General features: G+C 40.5%; 3 long non-coding RNA genes across 3 annotated transcripts; 2 read left to right on the plus strand and 1 right to left on the minus strand.

Annotated features, from left to right (window-relative positions):
• Nucleotides 1-345: 345 nt before the first annotated feature.
• LOC139798951 (uncharacterized) lies at nucleotides 346-27,156 on the minus strand. Its single transcript, XR_011727043.1, has 4 exons — nucleotides 27,057-27,156; nucleotides 24,873-24,928; nucleotides 8,609-8,671; nucleotides 346-3,775 (listed from the first exon to the last, which is right to left on the minus strand). It is a non-coding gene; the product is annotated as an uncharacterized lncRNA (long non-coding RNA).
• Nucleotides 1,219-4,729, plus strand: LOC139798952 (uncharacterized). The gene is made up of 3 exons (XR_011727044.1): nucleotides 1,219-1,342; nucleotides 3,672-3,858; nucleotides 4,680-4,729. It is a non-coding gene; the product is annotated as an uncharacterized lncRNA (long non-coding RNA).
• On the plus strand, nucleotides 4,729-27,080 carry LOC139798953 (uncharacterized). Its single transcript, XR_011727045.1, has 8 exons — nucleotides 4,729-4,821; nucleotides 5,798-5,990; nucleotides 8,347-8,486; nucleotides 10,293-10,513; nucleotides 11,352-11,401; nucleotides 22,737-22,814; nucleotides 23,551-23,690; nucleotides 26,184-27,080. It is a non-coding gene; the product is annotated as an uncharacterized lncRNA (long non-coding RNA).
• Nucleotides 27,157-27,550: the final 394 nt, after the last annotated feature.

The raw sequence follows: 27,550 nt of genomic DNA on the forward strand, positions 1-27,550 counted from the left end.
TATTACCAGATTTAATAATTGCAAGTGATTTAGCATTTTAAAAGCTAGATTTTCAATGGTCATTTGAAAACACGGCTTGATATGTTACTACAAGTAACTACTACAACTTAAGTATCTGCAGTTGGGCTCTGAGCACTTGTGCTCATAATATATGAAAGTTTTCTCTTAAAACTGTGTCTCCACAATGACATTTTAATTCCAACTTTGGTGTGCAATTTTAGCATAGTGCTTTATGGTTTATTTTCAGCAATATAGGTTTTTGCAGCTAGGTGGCTTGTGCAGATTCTTCTTTTTCATCAGCAGGAGGAAAGCTTTTGCTCTTTATAAAACTCACCAGAGCCAATCTTTCATGCCAAAGTTCATGTTTTATTGACCAGAACATGTTTTGTCTTGGCAAATAACTTCTGCAGGGATGCAGTGCTTTAGAAACTATTAAAGAACAATATTGATGTTACTGTAGTATTCCAGCAAAAGAGTTATTTAAAGTATTTATCTTTCATTAGTTATATTTTCATGCCTGTGGTGTCAGCCTGTTCCAGTACTCTGCACCTGTACTGTCCCTGGCTTCTGTCCCTTCCTCCTCCAGCCCTGTCCCTTTCTGGGGAGCTGTGGTGGTGCCACAGGGCCACAACCTTGGCCACTTCCATGGGATCCACTGCCCCAGAGATGGATCCTGGTCCATAAAAGATCATTGAGGTAAGGAGAAAGAAAAGCCCCTCCCAGTGCCAAAGACAGCTTGAAAATCTTCCGAGCCCTGTCCAAAAAGGCTCAATAATTCTACTGTTCCTTATGATAAGACACTTTTTCTGGTATTGATGTCATTAATGGCATCAGCCATTAATTTTGATCACAACTTTTAATTCTGGCTCTCTGCTTCAGCTTTTCCCCAGTTCAATCAGAACCAAAAGTTAATGCCCGTTGGCTGATTTCCAGTGCATGCCTCCACAGAACAACTGTTGCCTTTAACTGGTGCAGAGATCAAGGCTTGAACTGACAAAAGACATCTGCATCTTGGAAAACAAATTAATGTTTATGTTTTAATTTATAAGTTCCTGGCTCTTTTATGGTTCCTGTTTTTCAAGTAATGTCTCTTTGGATCCCTAGCTGATGGGAAGTCGAAATGGAAAAGGCCCATGAGAGAACTATCACAATACAACATCTGGTCTGCATTGGAAAAAGCTGAGAAAGACATTCAGCATCTCTGAGGCTGAGAGGCTGCTAGGAGGCACTTTGAAAGTCTGAAAATTCGTGCAGGTTGTGGCCACCTGGGCCAAACTCCTGTTGTTTTGGGAAGAGCCACCCTGCTTCCTAGCATTTAAATTTCGATCTCCCTTCAGTACAGGTGTGTGAGAGCTGGGAGTTGTGTGAAAGGTGTTTGCTTTTCCTAATGTTAATCTGAATCCCAGCATTGTCCTAATTACATTGTGGGTTTTTGCCAGTCTCCCAATTTTCTTTTGAGCATGTTAGCTAAATAGTCAAAAGGCTTTCCCAGGGCTTTTGGCATAGCTTTATAGGAAAAAGTATGGAAAGGATTTTTTTTTTTTTTTGTATTTTTGGAAGACTATTTTGCTTCCTGCTTTAAACTATTCCAGAAGGTACAAGGACATAAGCTAGACTGTATGTTGGCTCATGGAGTGGTATGTTCACTAATGGAAAGGAGTTTTGCCTTGCCTGGCTGTTCCTGTTTTCTGCAATCACAGCCTGTAAGAAATGCAAAGAAATCCTGAACCAACCCAAGCAGAAAGGCTGCCACTGGTTCAGAGGGAGCAAACTCCATCCACCACATGGAACTTTGGTCCTTTAAGTCATCATAGCTCATGCAGAACAGAAACAATTTGACATGTATAACAAGAAACACTGCAAATTGTTTGCCAAACAAAGGCATATACTGCAGATGGAAGAACTGATGAAAATTGTTTATAGTTGGGGAACTGAATGTGGATTTTTCAAGAACAAGGTTGCTCTCTTCTGTGCCAAGACAAACAAATCTGGTAGAACATCTCATTGCTTTAGGCTGCCTGAGGACTCACTGGAAAGTCTATGGACCTTTCTCCAAAGAAAATTTGTGTCTTGTCAGTTCAAAAAGTGCACAATTGCACTGTGGCAGCTGCAGAGGAAGTGGAAGGTTCTCAGGAGTACAGGAGGGAGAACTGGATTTTTGGCTCCTTAAACAATGTGGAGTGCTTTTGGAAACTGTGGAAGTTTATGAGCTGGATGTTACTGCTATGAAAGGTTATCTCTGAGTTAAAGATAATGGTAATTAATCTCCTATCTTTAGATGTCAACACGAACCCCATGATGAAATTGAGAATTCAAATTCATGCTGAGAATTCATATTCATATTCTGTAGAATTGCAGTTTTCCAAGATGCAAGATTTCCATTCCTACAAAGATACCAGACTTGCACTGCTAAAGGTTTTCAGTGTTAACCTTTAGAAGTGTGCTGTGCACAGATGTTTTTACAGGGCTGTACATAGTCATCCCAAACATCTATTTTTAATGGGTCAGTTACTTAGGAAGAGCATGTATCCCTGATAGTGACATAAAACATGTATTAACAAAATAATACCTTTTGTAATACCCTCGTAAATAACAGGCTCTGAAAATATACAACTAATCATGTCCTTAAAATTCTGATATATTTGGAAAATATAAATACTGGGAAAGAGTGCCAGCAGCATTCTGGGCTGCATTAGGGAAAGCATTGCCAGGAGGGCATGGGAGGTGATTATTCCTCTCTACTCAGCACTGGTGACACCAGTACTCTGCCCAGTTCTGGGCTGCCCATGACAAGAAGGACATGAATGTGCTGGACCAGATGCCAAGAAGGGCCATGAAGATGATTTAAGAGACAAGAGAATGTGATAGGGTTTGCCCAGAGAGGTCGTGGAGTTGGCATCTCTGAAGATACTCAGAACCTAAGCAGGCAAAGTCCTGGGCAGCCTGCTCTGGGTCATTCTGCTTTCAGCTGTGGGTTGAACTGGATGATCTCCAAAGATGCTTCCAACCTCAGTGATAACTGTGAATATTTGAAGCAGTTTTCCTATGTCTTGTCAGGGTTTTAGCTGGAACTTGACTGTAGGAATCCTAAAGAAATCAAAAGCAGTGACCCTTGAAATACATCCAGATGGCTGAGGCCCAGAAAAAGCATAATGGGAGGTACTAAGTATTTTGAATATCTCATCAGAGTGATTTTTTACTTAAATATACAAATATAGAAGTGAGTCAGGTCTTACTATCAATGACAGTACCCAGAATGATCTCTCACTTCAGCTGGACTGCAGATAGTAAGAGCCTCACTTTCTGTTTGAAAGCCTATTTTAGTTTAATCTTGCCATATACTTTCTTCTAGATAGGAATATTTGGTACTTTATGATGCAGAGTTTCTTGGTTTGTTGCACACTTTCTGTCCTTACTAGTACTGATATTAAGCTGAAAATGTCATAATTTGAACAAGGCAAAATCTAAATATATAATTACATTGCATATTCTATGGCACTTTTTCAGCTAGCTTGTAACTATTATGTTAGCACTTTCAGAATAAGAAAGCTGAAATTAAAAATGGCTTCCATTTCCTAATAGACAGAAGATTCTACAGAAAGGTAGAGATAATTAATTTTTTTAGATCAGCTGAATAGTGATAGGAGGATTTACTTGTGATTTTTCCATAGTGCAAATGCTGAGGAGCCTACCCGCAGTATTGAGAATACTGGATCCTTCTTCTTTAGAAAATTCTTTTTCTTTCATATGGCTTCTAAGAAAGAAGGAAAGCACTCTGGAAAACAAGAAATAGAGGAACATTACACAAGGATTATAAAGCATTTTATTTTATTTATTTGCACTTCAACAAATGAAACAGTAAGTAACAATAAGGTAATTATTATCTGTATGTGGAGTTGCATTGTGTGTTCTAGACTGAGACATAAATATATAAATAACACCCATTCTAATTATCAGAAGACATATTTTACAACAGAGGAAACCACCCTGAAGCCACAAAATTAAGTCTTCAGGCATAAATAACAAATGAGGGTCAAATAAACCTAGTCATTAAGTTCCCATCTTCTGCCACCATTTTCCCCTGACTTACTGCTTTTACAGCATATCTCCTCTGTTAGCAAGAGGCTTTGTGTGGGATGGGGATTTTTGGTGGGGAGGGTGTTATTTTAAAAGGATACCTCTAGCAGCAGTTCCTACTTCTGCTGTTTTCCTTTTATAAATTTATAGCCTATTATAGCTGTCCAAGCCTGGCATTGCTCCAAGTCACCATTTCTCAGTAATACAGGAAATTAAATCTTATGTCTAATAGGCATAGAGGCTTATGCAACCTTCATTCAATGGAAAAAAAAAAAAAAAAAAAAAGTATTAAATAACTTGAGAATGTTACCTTGCCTTTGATAGCTGGAGAGTTGTGCATTTTGGTTTTCTGTAGACCAGATAAGCTCTGCATTTGGACTAGAGGAGGCTGGGCTTATCCATCCCTTTCTGCAAACTTTCTAAATGCCACCTCAACATTCTTCTCTTGGCAAAGGACCCCCTGAAACTTTCATGCCTGGGCTTTGGTGCCCACCTCCACTTCTCCCTGGGGTAGGAACCCCCTTTGTTCCCCAATGCAAGGGGTTTGTTCCCATAGTTTTGCCCCAAGGGCACTGGCTGCTTTCTCATTCTTAACCTCCTAGGATTTTCTCCAGCCTGACCAGATTTCTGCCTGTTCTATCCAATTTTCTGGTGCTGGTGGAATGGAGAAGTGCAGAAAGCTGGCTGCAAGCTGCAGAGTGGCACCAGAACTTCAGGATCTTGTCTTCTCCATCTGTGAGTTGAGTAAGTGGTTTTATACTGAATACTTCTGAACTATTAGAGCCCTCTGATCCTGTTTCTATCTTGCTTCTGTAATACATCAAGTGCTATAAGGTCACCAGTGCTGTGGAAATTGCTTTTGCCAGTGATACTCTAATTCAGCAAGAAATAAAGAAAATTATTCTAATATAGTGCTGTGGTACTTCATTGACTTTCAGGAAAGAGAGAGAATTAAAACATTCAAGGGAATTCCAAATCTGGAGAAAATACTACTCTGGAAATAAAAGGTTCTTTTTACCACACAGCTTATTAGCTTCCTTTCTAAAACCAAATCAGGGGAATGAGTATGAACACAAAATAACATTTTCACCTGCTCAAGAAGATAAGAAAGATATTTTTATAAACTGAGCTCAATATAAGAATTGACTTGGCACAGTCTGTTCTGTGTCACTCACCTCAGGGTTACTGTAACCACTGCTGCAATTTTCTGGATGAAAACTTCCATCCAAATACATCCAGGACCATTAATAAGGCTGCACAAGTGCAACTGATTGCAACAGGGAACAGAATTACCTTGATGAGTTAAGGACAGTCTGCACAATGTATGAATAAGGGGAAGCAAATTCCTTATTCATTCAGAACAAATAAATTAAAATTAAAATAATTATAATAGTCACTAAGAATAAACTTTATTTATTTAGAAGCCCAAAATTTTTTCCAAACAGTGCACTTACACTGGGAAATTTCTAAGCATAAATAGTACAATAACTGAAATTTACTGTATGAATATACTAAAGGAAAACAATTTTTGATAGGTTTTTGTTTATTGAAGAATAAAAGAAAGAATAAAGAAAATAAAATTGAGGTTCTAAGAAACAGTTCTAAAAAAATCTGTATTGTAAAAATTGTATTGTCATTGTCATATTAAAAAAGATATTTTAATTTATCTGGTATTAAAGGAAAATAAATGAAATTTATTTAATGTTCTTTCTTAAAACAGGTACAATACTGTTGTTCCCCAGTGAAGGAAACCAGTTCCAACAAGAGTAGTGTCTGTTCTGGAATGAACGATAAATGGTTTAAAATATCTACATAAAAAAGAAAGTTAAAAAGATTAATGTGAAAATAATTTCATGGTATGCATCTTCTGTGTTCAGACTCTTCTGTTTCAGGTATCCCAGGAACTCAAGCAGGTATGGTCTATCAATTTATGTTATTAGTGGAAGTGTTTACTGTAAAAAGTACATTGTCATTTTTTGCTTCAACTTTTTTTTACTAATTGCAAAGTTCTTTTGGCCCAGCCATCTCTGTGTCTGTTTAGCTATGTTAGCTAAAAGTGGTTTTCCAGTGTTTTCTTAAACAGTCTTTATACTGAGCAAGATATTCAATTGCATTTCATGACATTTTAGTAAACTCTTAGCTTCCTATAAATCTATATTGATGTATATTCTGGTCTTTCCTGCTAATCTGTTTCAGATTAGGAATCTGTTTCATTCAGGGATGGACTGTCTCAGAGGCTGCTTTAGCTCTTTTAACTCCATTCCTGTAATCCAGTCTTCCATTTCTCAGCTGGTAACTTCTCCTACAATTATCATTATTTTTTGAAGTGGTTATTTAACAAAAAGTAAATTTTACTCTGAACTTTGTTGCCACCTAAGCTTCTTTCTTGGTGCAGTGCCTGTAAATCAGATTATTTTCAGCCAAGAGAGTGTCCAGAGGCCATGCTAATGCCAGTGCTGTGTTCTTCACCCTCTTCTTCCAAGACTGTGCAGCAGTGGTGGCAGCAATTATTATTTACCTCTTTTTCTAAACATGCATAGCTGTAAGAAGAGTGAAGGATGCAGGTTGTGGAATCCATGTGAATAACATGTCACAAAAAACCCCAGTCAGTAAACCACATCCCTGGGTAAGATCTGCAAACTCCATCACAATGAGTTCTCTTTCCCAGCTGGCAGTGCTCAGTGTATCAGTTGAGCTGGTCCAAGATTTTCTGTGCTTGATTTCTTCCCAGAGTGGTTTCATTTTCTCAAATGCTACACCATTTCTTCTAAAAGTTTCCTTAGATGCCAAGCAAACCTCCCCACAGAAGTTTGTTAACTACATCTCTATTTATTCATTTGCTGTTGCAGTTGCAAGCATTTAAAAGGTCCACCAGTTCATCTCTGTCAGGGATGAATTTTGTTTTGGCTTAGCTTGGGTACTAACGTTGAGTTTTACATTTGGGGAGTAGGACATAAGGTTTTCTCTGTGTGTTCAGTGTTAGAATTCTGACTTTGCAAATCTTGCTGCTTGGGATGCTTGCATGAGTAATGTCTCTGCACAACAGCAACAGAACTGGGGTTTAGACACTGCCAGTTCATCAGGCAAGTAGCAAAAATAGGCAACCACAGAAGGCTCCCCCTCTTCTTGCTTGATACTCAGAGGAGTTGGTAAAAACTGCAAAGATATCTGAGTACATTGATTAAGATATTATAAATTTTATTTTGTAAGTGAATTTTTAGGATTAGGTTTTTTAAATTTAGTTATTTTACTCTGCTTCAGCAAATCATGTCTGAATGTAGTTGTTTTCCCAAAATGCTTGCTCTGTATTAGTTGTCACCAGTCACCTTTTCATATCATGTAGTGATGTCCACAAGGTGGTGCCACAGCTAAAAAGTTAGCAATAAATCAGAAAAATATGTGATAATTCTACCTGTCTTTTATAACTGATTCGACTATCTGCGTGATTTGAGGATTAATAATTTTTATAAGCATAATATCATTTGGTTTGCAAGCTTTTTTTAAAACCACTCACACACATGTAAGCAGAGCTGGGTCTGCCTGCTGCCTGAGTGTGATCAACACCCACACCCCAGTGACTGCCCAACATCATGTGCAAAACTGAAGAGACAGCAGAGGGTAAAGCAGACAGGTAGATGAGGAGAGAAGAACTGGATCTGCAGAGATACAACCAGGAGAGCTGTGAATGTCCTAGCAAGGACACAAACACTGTGCCCCATGGATGTGGAGACCACGGAGACCGTGAGGAGATGCGTGCCTGGATTGCTTCAGCACTGCCTCAAGAGTCAGCCTGGATTTGGACAAGCAGAGTTGTTCATCCCCAGCTTCAGATAAGTCAGTTTTCACTCTGGTGTGACTGTGGCACATGGTAGCCTAATTTTCAGGGTTTTTTATATACCCAGGGATAGCCAGGCTCCCCATTACCCTGTCATATGAGAACATATAGTTGAATATTAATCCAAAGGAGTCTGAAGTGCTTACAGAGGGACCTGGTATGAGAGCAACTGGATGAGTATGTGCAGGTAAGAAGTAGCAGTAATTTTAATTCTTCAATCATGGTTAAAAAGGAGCCATCTCAAACTGTATTTAGTACAGATGATCGAGTTGTTGGGCAACTTTCTACACAAGATCAGCCTAGAGAAAGTAAAATGTAGTAACAGGGAATGTAAAATGAGTACATGAGTTAACCACCCAGTACAGAAAAGACAATAAAGCTTACAGGAAAAAATTCTTTGTGTGGATCTGAAAGGCTGTCCTGTTGTGTAGCAGACTTGCATGCCCCAGAAGAGCTGAAGCCCAGAGGGTTTTGGTCATTCCTCTTGGCACATGTGTGCTGAGTTCAGCTGCCCATGGCCATGCTTGCTGCTTGCACCCCTGCCCTGCTTCTCTCAGTGACCTCTGCAATACAGGTATGTTTGCTAACACAATAAATATTCTCCCTGAGCTTTTGCAGTGGATGCATAAAGTTTGAGTCACTTATCACAATATTTTTACACCAAAAGCAGCAAGAAACAGGGATCATTTAGAATACCTTTCAAGCAAGCATCTAGTTGGTTGCCACTTCCTTCTAGAATCTCTTTTTTGGATGGTAGGCCTGTATCAGAAAGAGAAAAATTAACAGATTTTACTTAATATATTTTCTCTCAATTGCTCTATTGTTATTTAAAATCATACTAAAATTCCTGTGGCTTGTGAAAATTATATATATCCCATGAAAGATGGTCTGCCCCCCAGCCATAAAGTAGAATGAGAATTGGAGGCTTATTGAGTTCAGTTCAGTAACACAACTTTTTTATTTTCAGTTAAATAACACAACTGCCACCACTTTTTGTTGATGTTTTTTTAAAGGATCACATTTTAAAATGACATTTTAAAGTCGTTTACAGTATTTGAAAACTTTACATTGGTCTTAACATCTGTTTGGGAAAGTCAGAATCAGAGAACTAACTAAAAGTACAAAGTCACTGCAGAGGTCAACTAGATTGAATTTTTGAGTCAGTCCAGGTGGTCTGAACAGACTCAGTCACCACAGTGATATCCAGAGTGGTCCTGTAAGATTGTTCTGATCAGATGGCTGCAGTGTGTGTTGCAACTCAATGTATGGATTTCTGGTTTGGATGTTGCTTTATCTCTGACTTCATTAAATTACTTTCAAAAATGTGTATTTTTCAGATTTTATACAGAGAAGAAATGATGTTCTGTGCTAAATGGCAGAGCATCTGAGATCATACAGTTACATTTCCACTGTATGTAAAGCCCAGGCATGCTTTATTGTAGTGGTTTGACAACCAACCTGAAAGCCTGAATATTTGCCCTTTCAACATTTGCACCAATTTTTCATTCTTGTTGAAAACCACATGGGTGATTTTTGAAAAACCTTGAAACTCTTTCTCCTCCAAATCTGGTTTTCTGGTTTCTCGTTCAGACAATCGTGACCCAAACACGCTTTAACTCTGTGTCTATACTTAAATCTATATTTAAATCCTTTTAAATCTTAGAAGAAGGTAACTTCCAGTAGTCTAAGTTAGGAGTCAGTGTGATCAGAGCTCAGAAATCATCCTGCAGATGCACAGTGTTAACCGGAAACAATTCAGAGTGGCAGTGGTATCCTGCAGGATGTGTGCAACTCCTTCAGCTCTCTGGTGATTTACACAGGGCTGCATTATAGATTATACATTCTGGTAATTGTGGTATTGTTATTGCTACCCTGTATCTAAGCACAGGAAATACATATAAGCACTTTTGAAGTGATAATAGCCACTCCTGTTTTCAAAAGCAATGCTTTATTCTTGTCTAAAAACTTGTGTATAATGGGGCGTTTGCAAAAGAAAATAGTTTCCTGGTAAGTACTTAGCAAGGATTTTAGGAAAAAAGCTGATTCATTATGGGAGGCCCATAACCAGCATTTACAAATAAATACACTTAAACTTTTATTCTTAATCACTTTAAAAAAAAAATAAAAATTTCAGTATAGACTTTGATCCAAGCTGAAGAAGGAGATGGTACATTTCCATCTGAAAACACAAGAAAGATCAGAATGAATTTTCAGTGGGTCACCAAAACCACAGCACTAAGTTTCTGCTAAGCAGGGTGAGTAATACCATTCTAGCTACATGGAATGCTGTGTGGGGGTAATAATTCATTCTCACTGACAGGGCAGATTACACATTCTGCAAGAAAATGATTCCATCTAAAATCTTGCCCTATTTCTTCAGCTCAATAAGAGAGCCTACCCACCATACCCACTTGAAGTCCCTTGATGTTTGCTTGGCTAATACTGGGTTTCAGGAGGAGGCTTTTTCTCCATCCATAAATTCCTGCTCAAGTCATGGTCACCCAAGTTCCCTCCTGGAAGGGGGTTTGGATCTGTCCAGAAGAGGATGGGAATTTCTGTCACAGTCTGTATGCCAATTTCTTTTCCATGGACAGCACTAAGGTATTATGCATGCTATGACTATTTCCTACTTTGTTCCACAAGGGAAAATAGATTAAAATTGGTATAAAGCTTCCCCCCTTGTTACTCCCCAAAATAGAAAATTACCAGGGAAGAGAAAATAAGACAAAGACTTAACTTTATGGAATAATTAGTGGAAACCATATGATGTTCTCTCAAAAGGCCTTCCAGCTAAGCAGTTTGGGTTTGTTTTTTTTTTTAATATTATAAAGCATTCTTGCCTGTATTAATGCATAAATTAGAAATGTGAAGCAAATTAGAACATCAAAAAAATTTTACCCCCTGGGCAATAGCTAAATCCATATCCATACTGCAGCATGATCTCACTTGGATGGCACAGGAAAACCAGAATTAGAGTCAATGCTGTTTGATACTTTTCCTGTTCATAATCCTGGAGTTTATAATACCATTGCAACCATTGCAGATCAATAATATCATGCTATACTCTGTAAAGTGATTTGTTGAAATGATGGTTATGAGTGAGGTTCTAAACAGACACTGCAACAAATAATAAAGAATTGATCCACCACTAGATCTAATGGTGATGTGACAAACACGTATCCAAAATAGCCCAAAGCCTAATGGTTTCCTTCACCATTTCATGAAAAGCTTTTTGTTGTTTTCTATCTATATTATTCATCATCAAGCATACATTTGTCTTTTTGAATTTATAAATGCTGCTGCTCTGAAATTTTTGTGCTGACAGTCAAACTACCACTGAACAGAACTTTACTTTTGCTTAGTTTTTGCTCATATTAGCAAAATTTTTAAACATAACAGGGCTGATTTCTCTAAGTTAATATTCCTTTATTTTTTGCAGAGGAGAAGGGGCCTTATTACAATATTCTTTTGGAAGTGTTGCCTGCTTAGGTAAGCTTTGATTTACAAAATAATACGAGGATACATTTAATTTAAAATGTGATCTTCAGTGTTTTCCAAAATAGGAATCTCTGTCAGTAGTTTAAACTTGTAATATCCTGTTTAACAAAGGAGCAGCTTCAGTGGTACTTAAGGTACTTAATGTTATGAAATTTTCAAAGTTTGCTGCAGGGATCAGAGCTTTATAAACAAAGGTCAGGTTAAGATCCCTTCTTGGAACACAGTGTAGTATGAGCCCCTGTGTTTGTTTTTATTCCTAAGTCTATTTATTAAATAGAGCAATAATAACTTTACCTTCAATATAATTAGGTATATTGATATAATCAGTATAATTAGGTGTATTTGTATGGGTCCCAGGAAAGGAAAAATTATGTGTGTTCTCTTGAACATCAACCCTAACACTGCTGCTGCACCTGTGAATCTCCCTGCAGTACATTCAGATGCTGGTTTTCTGTAAGCAGTAAGAGATATTTGAGTTTGTAAGAGCAACTTGCCCCTGAATTTGTAGTGGAAATGTCTACATACATAAGTGCATCCTCATCATTAACATCCTGTGAGTTCTGTCTCTTGCAAGGAATTGTGTGGAGTCCCAGAGCCCCCAGGACTGCTGGATAACTCAGAAGCTTCCTCATCTGCCTTGAGCAGGGTGACCTGACTCTAGAACACCTGAGATATTTTTAGGGCTTAAATATTTGTTTTAAATAAAAGGGAAAGATAAGAAAGAAAGATAAGAAAGATAAAAGTTTCTTAAGCATTAGAAGACAAAGAGTTTAAAGATCAGGTTGAGCCATCCCTCTTGCATTTACTTCTTTAGTAAAGCTGTAAGGAGCAGCTTGCCTCCCAGGTGCACTCTTCCCTATTTTGGGTTAGGTATAACATGGGCCTGGGACTCACTACTGTACAAGTTATGTCTGCAGTTACTTCAGGTGAAACAATACAGTGGGCAGCATAAACTGAGAAAGCTTTGACAGCATGCCAGAAGAAATTCCTTGGGATTCAGAGTCTAAGGTTGCATTTAAATTAGTTGTCAGGATGCTGTGTGTTATTTATTCCACACTAGGGCTCTGAAACACTGTCAGCTTCTTCAGTGCAGGCAAAATTATATTTGTTCTTACACACACTGAAGAATCTAGATATAATCCAGTTTGCTCTCATGTCTCTGGATTTGGTCTGCAAGGACAACAGGAAGAGAGACTGGCCTGGGATGTTCTTGCATTTGATCATGTGTCAGCAGCTTGATCTAGTTAGACACATTTATTTTTCCACAAAATAAAATTGTTACAGACAACAGTATGGTGAACTGAAAAATGCTTGAAGTTGCTGAGTTATATCTAGTTTTGCAAAAGAGCTCTACCAAGTGATACTCAGTGAGGCAATGAAGCCCAGTGGGCAGAGTGCTGGACAGGGATTGAGAAATCTGGGTTCTTTTCCAGACTCTCCTGACTTAAATGACCTGGAGCTTCTCTGTGCTTGTTTCACTGTCTGTATGAGGAGTTTCTTGCACTACCCCAAGCTAAATGCAGCTGTTGGCCAGGTTTGGATCAAAAATTCATGCATTCCAGAAAATCTGAGAAGCTTTGGTTGTCTGAATCCTTGCTTTCAGTTGCCTCTCAAAACACATTTCCATGTTAAAGGTCTTCCTTATCTTGCAGACCATTACAAAATATCTCCAGAACATTTAATATTATTTAGTTGCTGCACTAATACTCACAATTCTTACTGATGCCGAGGATTGCAGAATGCCTCTCAAGATCATACAAATGATAACAGAGATAATGGGGGGGTTTTAACTTAAAAAAAGTGGTTTGCATTATTACATTTAACATATCTGGGCAAAAATTTAATCAGTTAGTTCATCTGATAAATTATTTTAATTGGACTTCTAGTTAGAAGCATTCTGCTTAAAACTAAAAAAATATTTTTTTTTCCAAATTGTATCTTAATTTTACACATTTTGTATTAATGTACAGCTACCAGCTCTGTGCACAAAAAAGAACAGTCTACTTTCAAAACTGTTGAATGCTGTGACCTCAAGGGCATAGAAACTGTTGACTCATTGTTTTTACTGCATATAATATTAGTCCTTTTGTCACATCCAGGGAATGACATCAGCTTCTTCATTGTTAGCAGCAGGTTTGAATAATAAAAAAAGTGCAGCGTTAGTTGTCTGCTGTATTTGCTCTTAATAAATGAATGGATATCTGGGAGCAGGATTCAGATTAGGATTTTTCAGTAACATTTAGGACACGTTTGTGCCCAGTCCCTGCAAGGGGCTTTGCTCCTGTCCCCCATCTGCAGACCAGGCAGGGGCACAGAGCCTGCAGAGTAAATGTCACTGGTGGCACTGGCTTCTCAAAAGTATGAGGGGAGCCAGGAAAGGAAGGAACAAGGCACAGAATGAAACATCTTTTTCCTCAAGGTCAGCTGAGCAAAAAGAATCCCTGAGCAACCATGAATCACATTTCTCTGGAATTTCATATTGTAAAAGGTAATTCTCCATTTCCATCCCATCTTGAGGATATGCTAACAAGGTGGAAAATTATTGTCTTCAGAGTGCATCAGGATAAGTATTTTATCAATGCTAAACTTGTGTTCATGTCTATTCATCTTCTGCTTCCTGTAAGTAAAATGTCTGTGTCCTGTTCCCAAAGACTGATGCCCTGGTAGCAGCATGTGCTGACACCTCTCTGCTCTGTGGGAAGTGGATGCATCAGTAATCAGGCTACTGGAAGTCTTCTTTTGGGTGATATGCAACCTTCTTCTAGTGAGTTCTACAGAATTCTTTCATGACAAGGAAAATTTTAAGTGTTGCTTCCTGAACAATAAGTATTCCCAGTGAAACAGAGTTTATTCAGGGAGAGATTTCCTTGAGAGTCTGATAAAATGCCAAATTCTAATCTGTCTCCAGTATCCACTGCCTTTAAATTTCCTCAGAAAAATATTCCTTAAATTTAGCTAGAACATTTTACCTTTCTGATCCAAAAAAAGGTTTTATGCCCAGCAAAAGTGGCTATGTTGACAGTCTGAATCAAACTGGACTTGGAGAAGCTGCAATCCATACAGCTGTGGGGGAAGAACTGAGGCAGCAGGCTGAGGAAGTTGGAGACAATGGGTTAAGGATCCAGGATTGCTTAATCACAGAGGCCCACAGACAGGAGTGGATTCAGACAAGGGGTACACACATGGAAATACTTCCTAGAATGCCAGAGCTAAAAAATAAAAAAACAAAGCATGCTGTAAAAGATTAAATTCAGACTCACTGGCTTGGAAGCAGCAGGGACCTCATGTGTTGGCCTCTTCACAAAGGACTCATCTCCACCCATGCAGGTAGAGACCTGCCTTGCAAGTAGATGGCTCAGGTTTGAGCAGGTGCATCTATCCCCATGTCTATCCTAAACTAATATTCCAATTTTCAGACTTCACTGTTACAAGGGGTAAAAAAAAGTTTCAGCCCAGTGTACCTCTTCGGGCAACCTTTTAAAAAAATCTCAAGTAACGTGAATTTTGGTGAGGTTAAATAATTTGATTTTTCCCTTACCCTGTTTAGAAGAGGCTTTAATTGGTCTCTCTTTTATGTCACTTTCTGACAAATCATCTGATTTAAGCAGGTTGCTGTGGCCAAATTAAAGGCTTGGGAAATAGACCGTACAATTAATTTGCCATAATAAGTTGTCTCAGCATCACTTCTCTTCCTCTCAAGGGGAATGCTGGCTCAAGCAGAAGAAAAGATCAAGGTAATAAAAATATTCTAAAGACATCCTGTTCATTGTCCCAAGCTCAGATTGTATTGTCCATTCTTCTCTTGTGTGTAGCCAGCAAACAGTGTAAAAATCAGAATTTCTTCCCACCACAAAAGTGTAACCTTCAGTGCTACAGAGCAGTCTCTTCCTTTCTGGAAAATGGATGCAAATGTGGTTTGGCAGAGCTCTGCTTTGGTTTTCATGGATGATCTCAAATTTGCCCCATTTAGGAATAAGATTTGTTAATTCAGATACGTCAGCAAGTTTAATGAAGATAATAAAAGTATGTGAATGAAAATTGCAAGCAAAATATCAGCAGATTTTGGAAAAAGAAAGAAATATTTTTCTCTGAATATGCAAATGATGTTTCCCATGTTTGTTTAGGGACAGAAAAGACTTGAGGTTTTAAATCAGCCTAACTAGAAGATTACAGTCACATTTGCAATGTTGACCTTGAATATCACATTCTGTGACAGCAACTCTCATATGAAAAGTGAGTGAATGTATCCAGTAAAACTCAGAAATATTCACAAGTGACCGAGGGAAGCAGAGCTTACAGAAAAGGTAGATACAGAATACAGATTACAGAAAAGGTAATTCTTGGTTTGCTCTAAAATATCCTTTCCTCAAAGTGGACAAAGTCTGATTTAAGGCATGTTTGTTTGTATGAAAGCAGTCAGAAAATCTGTCAGAAAATACAGCCTGTTATTTGCTTCAGTCCATGTAAAGTAATCAGCCTGAATGATGCCTCTTCCTGTAATTCAGAGCACTGCTGAATACGATGCATGAAGCTGTGTTCCTCCCCTCAGAAACAGCCCCAGCTTTGCATATCTATCCGTGTAGGAAAATAAGTATTGACTTATTCACAAATTGCTTTTTAGGCACTGGATTCCCAGCAATAGGTTTGCAGAAGAGCAACTAGCAGCAAATGAATTTGGTGCTAATTTAATCAGTTTATCTACCATTTATTTACCATCAGTTTATCTACCATTATCTACCATGGCCTTAAAGACACCTTGATCTTGAAAAATCATGTTTGTTAGTGTGAAAAGCAGAATGTTTATCTCAGCTGTCATGCTCACTTCCTCCTTCTGGTACAGATTTTTGACATGGATTCAGTCTGCCCTATTTCATTTTCTTTCAGGCTGCCAATTAAGATATTTCTTAGTATTTTATCAAGCAACAGGTTCCCTGCAAGAGGCTAACTTGTCCTGCTTTAACTATTCATGTAGCTTTCCAAAATAAGCTATTTGGAATGTGGCACAGTTTTTTCACATGTCAAATATGGGGGTTTTTTGTTTTTTTAATTCTATCATTCTTCAGAACTGTAAGAAGATAAAATAATTCAGGTGTTTTATCTGATTGTGCCTTGGTCAGGTTTTTCTGTGTTCTCAAGAAGAACAGCCTGAAGCTTCACTTGCTCCACAAAAAATATTTTAAGCTTTGCAAATATTGTAAAGGCATCTCAGGAAAGCCAGACCCAGCACTAATTCTACTCATCTTTAAAAAAATAAATAAAATAAAATAAATAAAAAATACCCATATTGCTTTACCATGGTCATATCTGACCATTTATGAGCTTCTAGTATTTAACATCCATTACAGGAATTGGGAAAAACATGCTATTAGGAGACTAAACAAAGGCAGAATTTCACCCACCATAATATTTCCTGTCACTGACATGAGTAGGGGATGAAAAGTGACCCCAGTTGTGCTGCTGGATACATCTGGATAAGCAAAAACCTGGGAAACACTGGCACTGTGTGTTAGTTAAGCTGCTGGCTGTGGTGGGAGAGATGTGTGAGCCCTCACAGTAGGAATTTTGGTGTCTCTGAAATATAAAGTGAAATCAGTAATGTTTGTGGTGAGCTCGTGGTGGCCATAGAAGCCTAAAGGTTGTGGTAGGGATTGTTTCTTTTAATAGAGAAGTTAGAAAAGGCACAAAAAATTTGCTTTCCTTAGGATCCCCCTGCTATAGGCAGAGGATGTTGCAGATTGGTTCTGAACATGAAGTTAATCAAGAACACATTAGGACTGTGAAAATCCAAAAGTTAGACTGTGATTATTCCCCATCTCCTTTATTACCTTCTCAAATTATGCTGCAAAGATCCAGAGCCAAATCTCTGGGAAGGCTCCTCAATCTCTGGGGAAAGGTCTGAGGAAAATGTTCTTCAAAATAATTTGCCTTTCGGTTTTCTCAGTGTGGTGGAAAATAGATACAGCTTTTCTCAGTCCTCCACAGATACCTCCCATTTATAAAAGGCACCTAATAACAAGCAAACCTTTTGGAAACATTTGAAAGAATTCTCAGTGCTCCCATATAGCAACTGTTCTCTTAAGATTTGTACCCCAAGTGATTTCTCTCTTTTGGTGCCTTCAATACAAAACTATTACATTGTCAGAAATAAATCAAGTCTAATGAGGGGAGGGGGGAGGAAGGAGTGGATTCCATCATGTATTTCATTTGGCACCATTATGAAAATGGTGCATTAAATTCAAATACTTCAATTGTACCATCAGATGGTCTCATTATGTGGCTTGCTAATAGATAGGTTATTCAAGTGAACATTGTAATTTTAGACTTCTTAGAAGCATCTCTAGGAAGAATTGCCCAACTTGAGAGAAGTCAGCTGGGTGTTAGGAAGGAAAAACATTTACTGAGAATATTTCCTAATGCATGTCACTGAAAAATCGTTACAGAGCTGCTGTGTGCATTCCAGGCCTTGGTGCAGGCTATTTTTAATACCTGGTATGAAAGAACTTCCTGCTACTTTTTCTCTTTGTAGGCTGCTTTATGGTTCATTAGATTATGTTGTCAGGCCAATTTTTCTGCTATCCTTAAAGGTCATTTTTCCTGCTTAAAAAAAAATTAAAAAAAATAAAAAAAAGGTGGAACTGTATCAAATGGACAAAGGTGCTGAGCATGAGTTCCCATTAAGAGTCAGGTACATTGTGTGACTGCTGCAGTGCTCCCAGAACTCAGCACTCTCAGCTCAGGCTTAATATTAAACCTGAAAAGCAATCTAAACATGTTAAACACCTGCACTTTTATGAAAAGCAAAAGATCTTGTATGCCAAGCAAAAGCATTAGCAAGATTATTCAACTTTGTGTTTAGGAAGATGGAGTTTTGCTTAAGGGGTTTTAATTTCCTATTGTTCTCCTTGCAGTGTTATCACAGGTCACCAGTTTGACCATAATTTCTATGATCATGATCATGAACATAAAACATTTTGCTTGAGTGCCACCCAATGTCTTCAAACACAAGCTATGCATGGGATTTCAGGCTACTTTAATTGCATAGAAAGTTTACAGCATTAGTGTGATTCTGCTGCTAAAATCCTAGACAAACAGACTGGTAGAGATGAACTGGCCAGTCTGCACCTCATCTGACTTCCTGCAAAGCAGAGGCTGCAGGACTTCCTGAATTAATTTCTTTTCAAGCCAGAACATGTCTTTTGGGCAAACGTGCAGTCAGGTGACAGACAGTCCATTAGATCGGCTAAAATAATTTTAAAGTATTAATTGTATAGACAAAAAAAAAAAAAAAAAAAAAAAAAAAAAAATACTGAATGTACTTGTTAGCAAACAGTTTGTTGTGTATTAGGATTTCTGTGACCCCCCTCACTTCATCCACAGCAGAGAAATGGAATAATTTTGAGTGCAAAATAACATTCAGGGGTGATTTCTCCAGCTGTATCCGTGGATCTCTAGCAGGGAGGTGGCCAAATGTTTAAGTCAGGTGTCTGAAGCAGGTAATTCCCTCAGCTGTCCAGCCTGTGCCCTGACTGGCAGCTCCACTGCCATACAAAGGAGGTTCCAGCTCCTGAGCTGCCCAAGTGTTTCATTTGGTGTGTGAGGGCAAAACCAAATTGGGGATTTGAGCTAAGGGAGATGTGGGGCACCTGTAGGAGCCATTTAGGCTGTGGTGTCCCTGGGGGTTGTGCTGGGGACCTGCACCAAGTCTGTGGGGATGTGGGTACCTGCTTCACTCCTTGGGTTTAATCCACTGGCACACGTGGAGCAGAGCCAGATATTTAAGTACCCCAGAGCTAACAAAATGATGGGACTTCCCTTCCTGTTGCTTTGCTGTTCTCCCACCAGAAGCAATTTCTTCCCTCTGCTAGCTTCATGAAGTTTCATCTCCATAAAATGTTTTTTCATCATCTATTTCTGTACCTCTGTACACCTTTCATGTTGCTTTTGTTGCCAAAGAAACTGCCACAGCCTTCAGCCCCAGTGCTCCCAGTTTCAGTCCCAGTGCACTCTCCTCTTCACCTCAGAGCCATAAAATGCTTTTTCATCATCTATTTCTGTACCTCTGTACACCTTTCAAGCTGCTTTTGTTACCAAAGAAACTGCCACAGCCTTCAGCCCCAGTGCTCCCAGTTTCAATCCCAGTGCACTCCCCTCTTCACCTCAGAGCACCCTGGATCGTAACTTTTCTTTTCAGAGGAAATATCTTCACCCAGAAAAAAACCCACAACTTGAAATCTGACTGAATTCTCCTTATTTCAACAAAGTTATTATTAAATTCATTACAGGTGACGTAAAAATCTTCCACATTGAGGCCAAAGTCGTGGAACTGCTCTGCTTAATCCTCTCCAGTGCTTCATAATAACATCGTGTTTTCAGTTGCTTGTAACTGTTTGGGCTGGGATTTTCCAAGCCAAGCATCTGCCCCAGGTTTAATTTTTGGCAGTTTCCAGCTAAACCACTGCAGCCGCTTTCAAGAACAAGGTTACAAAAATATTTTCTCCGTATTCAAAACTAATAACCCGGTTGCTTCATTCAGAAGTGTCACCCTCCCCGGTTCTCTGGAGGAGGAATTCGGAATGGAACCATCGCTGCTCCGGTTCCATCCCCTCTACCTTTTCGAGCAGCAGCCTGGAATTTGGCAGCACCGTCGCTGTGTGGTTTCACAGATGTGCATCCAAATGTAACAAAGTAATAAGACTCCACAAAATCTCCGTTTGCACGTGATCGGTTCGGAATTGTTAGCTTTTGGCAGCTGAATTTTTTCCGAAGCTCAGGCTGTGCTGACAGAGCCCATCCTGCCTTTGGCTGCTGCATGGCGTGCAGGCACCATCTGCAGCTTTTTTTTGCAGAGCAACCGAGTACGGGCTTTGCCTGAGGCAGAGGAGACCGAGCGACGTTTCTCGGCGATTTCTCCTCCTGCATTCTTAAGAGGTTTCTGGCTGCGAGGTCTGGGTACCCCTGGCAAGAGGCTCTCCTGCCGAGGCAGTGAGAAAAGGAGGATGGCTCCCAAAGATGAAAGAGTTGGGGAGGAGAAAGCAAAAAGGAGGAGGTGAAGGTGGCAGATGGCAGGGAGACAACTTAGTGTCCAGGGTTAGGGTTTCACCTAGGAGAACAAGGATGGGGTGGGCAGGAATCAGTTGTGGAAGCTGTTCTTCATGAGTGGGGTGTGGGGAGAGAAGATTATACATGGATTTATAGTGAGATTCTGCTAGGCAGTGGGGAAAGGTGTGATATATTAGGTAAGGAGGTTTATAAGCATAATGGAGGTAAAGATAAGATGCCAGGGGAGATAATTAAGGAAAAATAAAGAGGGTGGATGTGCAGATGAGGGAAATAAACTAGGGGATTAAAATAGTGAGAGAAGAGTATGAGGAGGCAGGAGCCAGGGATCCGAGGGATGGATAAACAAAGTGTGGAAAAGCAAGAGCTGGGAGTTACTTGAAAAGAGCACAGAGGAGGAAGAGAAGGCAGGAGCCAGGCAGAAAGAAGCAACAAGGGAGAAGAGTGAGTGCAGACTGAACTCTAAGAACAGGCTGATTGTTTGACTTGGACATCAATGCAAATTGTGATTTATCTGTAATGGTACAGGAACAGGAATCAGGTATGGCATCCATAGCCACACTTTTTTGGGGTTTTTTTCCTTGCTAGAGAGCTGCTTTATCAAACATTCTGGATCTCTTCAGCCAGAGCTCCAGAGTTAAGGTGACCACATGTCACTAGCTGTTTACTTTTAAGGCTTCCTCTGATTTTATTGACAAACATCTGAAGTGCCTAAAGTGCAACACGCTGCTTTTTTAACCACGGCAAAAAATACTGCTGCAAAATACCTCTGAGAAGATTTTGAGTAATTTTAAAATTCGAAGTGGGGCTGCTACCAGTGCCCCTCAGTGGCAGAGCAAAGCAAGGCCCTGGGCTGAGCTCCCTGGGGCTCTTTGTCACCTGAGAGAGCTTCCAGCATCACCGCAGTCACTGGGCACACTCCAGCACTGCCTTCCCAATTTCTGTTCCCACCAGCGAGCAACACCTGGAGACATGGGAAGAGAGGGCTGAGGAGGGCTGAGTGGCTTCTGTGTGCCCAGGGGCAGAAATGGGAGAGAGAGCCCAAAATCTGGGGGTGCAGCAGCTGGAGGTGGAGGGAGAGGTGTCCTGCCCCGTGGTGCTGCTAAAGCTGCAGGCATCACCCTTGCAGTGATAAACTGGGGAGGGCAAAGGGTGATATTTGCCTCTAATATGATGATTCATCTTGCCAGCTGGAATTTCTTTAACATAAATGGTAAATGCTTCCCCACAACCAGCCCTGTCTGTCAGCTGGAGGGCAAGCTTTGCAGAGCTGAGCTGCTTTACTTCCTTTTGAGAATGAAAGTAGCACTGCTGTCAGGAGATTAAGTTTTGGTATGTATCAGGTGATAGGAAAATTTACTCTGAACCTGCAGATGGTCTGACATACATTTAATTTTATATGCTCGGGAGTTGCAAGTGTTGATGATTTGCTGTCAGTGTCTGGGTTTGTCACACAGATAGCTTCAAAACACAAATTACACTCCTGTTAACTCCTAGGGGTAAGGCTGCTGCTGCTGCTTGGTTCCTCCTAAAGATGAAACAGAGCTGAGAGCTGATACACAGACACCCAGCTTCCCCAAGCAGAGCTCCTCAAATTCTGACCTCCAACCCAGCTAAAAATGCATTCAATCTTTTCTTAATTTGTAATAGATACTTGTGTACATTACAAAACCATCTCGCAATTTGGCAAATTAAGTTGTCTGTGGTTAGCCCTGGAATTGCAGATCTTGCAGTGCACTGCAGCATTGCATAACCAGCCTCCCCAGACTTTGCCTTACTCGGGTGAGTAGCAGTAATCCCTGTCTCTCCTGAGCATCAAATTTGTCCCATTTTTGAGAAAAGAATCAGTATCAGACACACGATGGGCATGTTATGCCTTGTGGCTGCAATGTTTTTTCAATTAACTTCTCTGAATATACCACAATGAAAAGTGTCAGCTTTTTGCCTCAGAGGCCCATAATTAGATTAAATTAATACAGTTAATTATCTACTACCTTCTTTACACAAAACAATATGTTTCTATAAATTAAAATGCTTGTACAGGAAGGAAATTGTTCTAGACCCTAATATATAATACAGGGCTGGATTGTGAATACTGTGAATATACCATAGTGTAGTACAGTTCTTTGTTTCAGCTCGTTTTACAGGAACTAAACCAAATTGCATCTGAAAAATCCACAGGCATCACACTATTTAGAGAATTTATGTTGGAGCAAGGTTATTAAAAGTCACAGTGCTCATGAAACAAATATGCTTTTCTCTTTTACAGATGTTCTCCATAAAATTCCTTTAAAGAGATTAAATACAGGTTGTTTGTGCACCTACAGTTACACCCTCAAGAACTATGGTATGTCCAGATATGAAGCTGTTTTTTTCTAGCAGGGTGTACTTCTCCTTTCAGAATTTTTTTTTTTTTTTTTTTTTAAATTCATCCTGTAGGAACTATTTACAATTATCAGCTCAGTTTCCAGGCCTGCTGGTATTCCAGCTACTGTGGACTGAAAATCTTCTCTGCCTGTTCTCCAGCATTACTGGATGTAAGAAAAAGTTCATGTCTGATCAATACACTCCCAGCCTGGCAGGCCTGGTTTGGAAGTGCAGATGTTCAAATGGTTCATCACCTCAGTGGTAACACACCCCAGGCAGGAAGCCCTCCTTTTTATTTGACAAAGTGTATCCCAATGTCCCTATTTCCATCGGAATAGATGTTAATAACTTAAGGCCTAAACATGCTGATCCTCCCTTGGATCATTACAATTAATTCCCTCAGAAAATTGCAATTAACTTAAAACCAGAAGCACTTACTCAGGCCTGCAGTGTACTCTGCATCTAAATGTGATGTGTACCCAGGATTGTTCTTGTGTTTCGTGAGGGTCAGACCCTGAAAAGCTTTTGCATACTCAGTGTTCTTACAGGGCATTGCATCTTATTGTGGTTTCTGCTGTGCGAGCATCTTTTCTTTTAAATATTATTTAGCTCTGTGGATAAAAGTGTTCACTAAAATATCATTTTGTTGATAATATTACTGAGGAGGGAAGGGGGCTGTGTTGCCATATAAATGCTGCCCCATTTCCTGCTCTCAGGGTGTAACAGGAGAAAGAAAGACCATCTTGATGGGCACTGTCTGCTGAACGAAAACTTTCACCAGGAGCTGTGAACTGACTTTAACCTTTCAGTGGCTGCACTGTGAAGCATAATGCTCATTCTTGCTGCACAGAATGAGGTGGGTGGGGTTTTTTTGTTTTTTTTTTTAATTATTTAAAATACTCATAACTACCGGTGGCTCACCTAATTACTTCTACAAATATCAGAAAGCAGTTACAGAGGAACAAAGAAATGCAACTGGAAACATGGTTCAGTGGTCTTGTACTTCCCTGAAAAGCTGATTATACTTTTGGCTGATTCAGTTTCTTTCAGAGGGAATTTACCCTTTTTGGCAGTGTGAGTTTCAGCAGTGCTGATTGGGCTAACAGCAGAAAATGCATCTTGGGCTGAGGAAATTCATGCAGGGTCCTGTGTGTATCAATCGGAATTTTGCCAGCAAGCTGGAGATTTTGTCTCTTAGCCCCTCGGTGTCCCTTGTTTATTAGGACTCAGAAGCCATTTTGACACTGGTTTAAAAATAGAGACATTTCATGTAGGCTTTTGCAGGTGCCTTGCCCAATTCCCTGCTTTCCCTGCATGGCTTATCTTTTAGGATAAGCACTAATGAAAGGTCAAGGTTATTCTGAAGTATCCAGCATAGGGGAGTTCTCCTCGTAGATCCTTAAGACGAACTTCACACAATATTAACTGATAGGGTGCTGAAAGGTAATTCAAATGTTCTGGGGGAAAGTACAGAATGACGAGCAGTCACCTTTAACACTCTAAAATGTCCCTGGCGATTTGTCCTTAGTGCTTCTTCAAAAAGCAAGAAGCCATCTTACCACTCAGTTCCGTGGCAGAAGTTAATGTTTCTCGAGTGGTGCTCTGTGATTCGGGTCTGCAGAGCAATACTTGGCACATCTGGGTATCAGAAATGTGCCATGTCATCTATCCAAGAATCATTTCCTTGCCTCTGTGATACAGAAACCGAGAAGGGTGGATTTTTTTTTTTTTTTCCTCCCCCCTCTTTTGCCTGTCTGTAATTTTCAAATGTAACAAAAGGTCATGAGAAGCTCTGGCTTGGGGGATAACACCTTCCTTCCAATTTTTTAAGGGAACCTGGAGACAAACCAGTGTCTTTTTGTCTCCTACGTGGGCTGCGCTGGGAGAAGATGCTTCTGCATCCCTGAAATCCGGGCTGGGGGATTTTGGGGTGAGGGGAGAGCCCCGAGCTCCATCGGGAGCGATGCTCGGGCAGCAACCGCAACTCTTGTGTCACCAACATCCCCCCGGCAGATGTGGGTCCCTTGTCTGTACTCACTGCGGCTGAGGGGCTGCGGAGGCACCGGGGTTATGCTGAGGAGGCTCCAGTCCCGGCTGCGGGGAGGAGGGAGGAAAGGGAGGAGGAAAAAAAAAAAAAAAAAAATTAAAAAAAAATTTAAAAAAAAGGGAGAAGGAAAGGGGAAAAAAAAAGGAAGAAATAAAAAGAAAAAAAAATAAAAAAAAAAAAAAAAAAAAAAAAGAAAGAAAAAAAGGCACAGTGTAAGTTGCGAAGAAAAGCGGCTGAGGAAGCGCGGAGTGGGAGGCGGGAGACCGCGGAAAACCCGCGGAGCGCTGCGCGGGCCGGCAGCCGCCCCCGGGGCCCCGGCGGCGGGGGAGCGAGGCGAAAGCGGCGGCAGAGCCGGCGGAGGAAACTCAATAAATAAAATCAGACTGTTATTTAAGGCGCGTAAATTTAAAAATATTTGGACAGGAAGAGAAAGGGGAGAGGAACCGTGGCAGACAACCTAACGGTCTCGGAGCCGGGCCCCCCGCCCGCCGGCCCCGCTCCCGCCCGACCTGCCCCGCACCTCCGCCGGCCCCCACCCCCCCTTCCCCGGGGAACCCGGCAAAGCCCTCCGGGAGCACCGACATTTTGAATGTGCTGTGGGGCAGGCTTTCCTGAGGCTTGGTGAGAAATCTTTCTTCTCTCTCTCTTCCTTTCCTTCTCCTTTTTTTTTTTCTCTCTTTCCTTTTTTTTTTTTTTTTTTTTTTTTCCTCTTCCCCCCCCCCCACCCCCCGCCTGGCACAGTGTAACAGTCCTCACAAACAAATGCAGAAGCTTTCCTCTCTTCGCTTTTTTTTTTTTGCTTGCTTTTTTTTTTTTTTTTTTTTTTTCCAGAGGGAATTTTAGTTATTCAGCAAGTGGATAATACTACATGGTTGCTCTTGGCGGCTCGATTAATTGCCAGGTACATTTGTGGAAGATACCCTTTTCTTTTTTAAAAAGCAAAAAAAGTGCTGGGCTCCTACTGTATTAACTCTTTCTTCATGCGAACAGTGCGATGGCATTTCCTACGAAGCTGATTTCTGATCCCACCATGGGGTAAAGCACGGATTTCATTCCTCTCCCCACACTGAAAATTGGAAAGAAAGTATTTCCATTTACAAAATTGTGCAGTCATTTACTGCTCTGGCGACAGAGATTAATTAATCCTCCAATATTATCTGCTTTACCCTCCTCTGTGGAAATGCAGGGCCAACTTTAGGTGCCTGCTTTTGCCGGGCACCTCTCACCCAGCATTCACAGCCGAGCTCTTTCCCCCTCTCACGGTGCTGCTGCCAGAGATTAACCCCTGTTCCTTCCCTGTAGGATCCCTTTGGGATCTGCCCCTTTTCAAAAGAAATTCTACAGCTCCCGCCGCTGCTCCGAGGATGATTTAGAAACAAAGGTCAAGTGTAAGAGCTCTGCTCATCCGTGTAAGTGAAATAGGGGAGAGGGCTCTTTCCCCACAGCTGTATTCTTAGCCTGATCAGTAATGACTCCTCTTACAGCTACATTTTATGCTCTATTTCTTAGCATTTTTTTCCCCCTGTGCTTGCTGTATTTGTTTCTATTTATACCTCTCCTCTCGATCCTATATATTGTTTGCTGCCATTTCTTGAGCTGCTGCAGGACAATCTCTACCCCCGGGGCTCACTTTTCACTTGGTTTGTGTCTCAAGAAAACCTCTCCAAAATACTTCGTTCCACCTCGGAGCCTGCAGTTTTGTATCTCCGGGGAAACATTACCGCTGCCATTTCCCTAAATAGGCGATTTTGTGAAAGTGGCCTTTTTGATGTTGCCAGACAATTAGGGAAAAATCACAAAGGTGATTTCTGAGACCACATCCGTTATTAGAATGATTTTTTTCGGTACAAGGGTCCCTGTTAGTGAGACTTTTAAAGCAGTATTTTATCCCTCGCTCAGTTGATGCAAAAACTCCTGCAGGAGAGCCGGCCCCCAGCCCAGCCAGACACCTCGGGTCACCTACAAACCCAGCGAGGTGCACGCAACCCACCCCCTAATCTATTTGTTTGGTTCCTCAGAGGCTTTTTGTAGTAACTATAAAATTCCTGGGGCAACGGAGAGGAATTTTCGCTTCCAAAGCATCTAGCATGGAATTCCAATTTATCATATTATTTCTGATAAAGGGAGCGACGTACAGGGAAAAAAAAGATCAGTAAAAATGCAAATAAAACGTACCTTTAAACCAGCTTTAACATGGGCTGTGACTCACCCGCCAACGCTACAGGCACCACCGTGGTGTGACACGTCCTGGCTTTAAACCTGAACTTCTGGCATGCAATAAAAGCCGCTATTTCTGACTAGGCGGGGCATTTCTTTCCCTAGGAAGAGCAGTCGGTTTATTAAACCACTACTTAAACTTTGGCTTAGCGTAAATCAAATGCTGCAGGACCTCAAGAGGGGGCTGGAATTGGGTTTTTTTTAATAGCACGGGCGAAAAATAAGTGACTAAGGTTACCTTTGGCTGTTCGGCTCTGCCGTGGCAGGGAATGGGAAAGATGCTGGGAGCTGGGCGGGTTTCTGCTTCCTAAAAGGAGTGCAGGGCACTGGTTGTGGAGAAGGAAAACGCTTGGAGCATCCTCCAGGAGATGTAGAAAGGAAGATGGATAGCAACAGGGAATGGTTTAGGTCACTTCGCCTCGGGGACCTGCGGATTACGTCGCTCCATTTCA

Source organism: Heliangelus exortis, chromosome 8 (assembly GCF_036169615.1).
Source record: "Heliangelus exortis chromosome 8, bHelExo1.hap1, whole genome shotgun sequence".
Classification (NCBI taxonomy): domain Eukaryota; kingdom Metazoa; phylum Chordata; class Aves; order Apodiformes; family Trochilidae; genus Heliangelus; species Heliangelus exortis.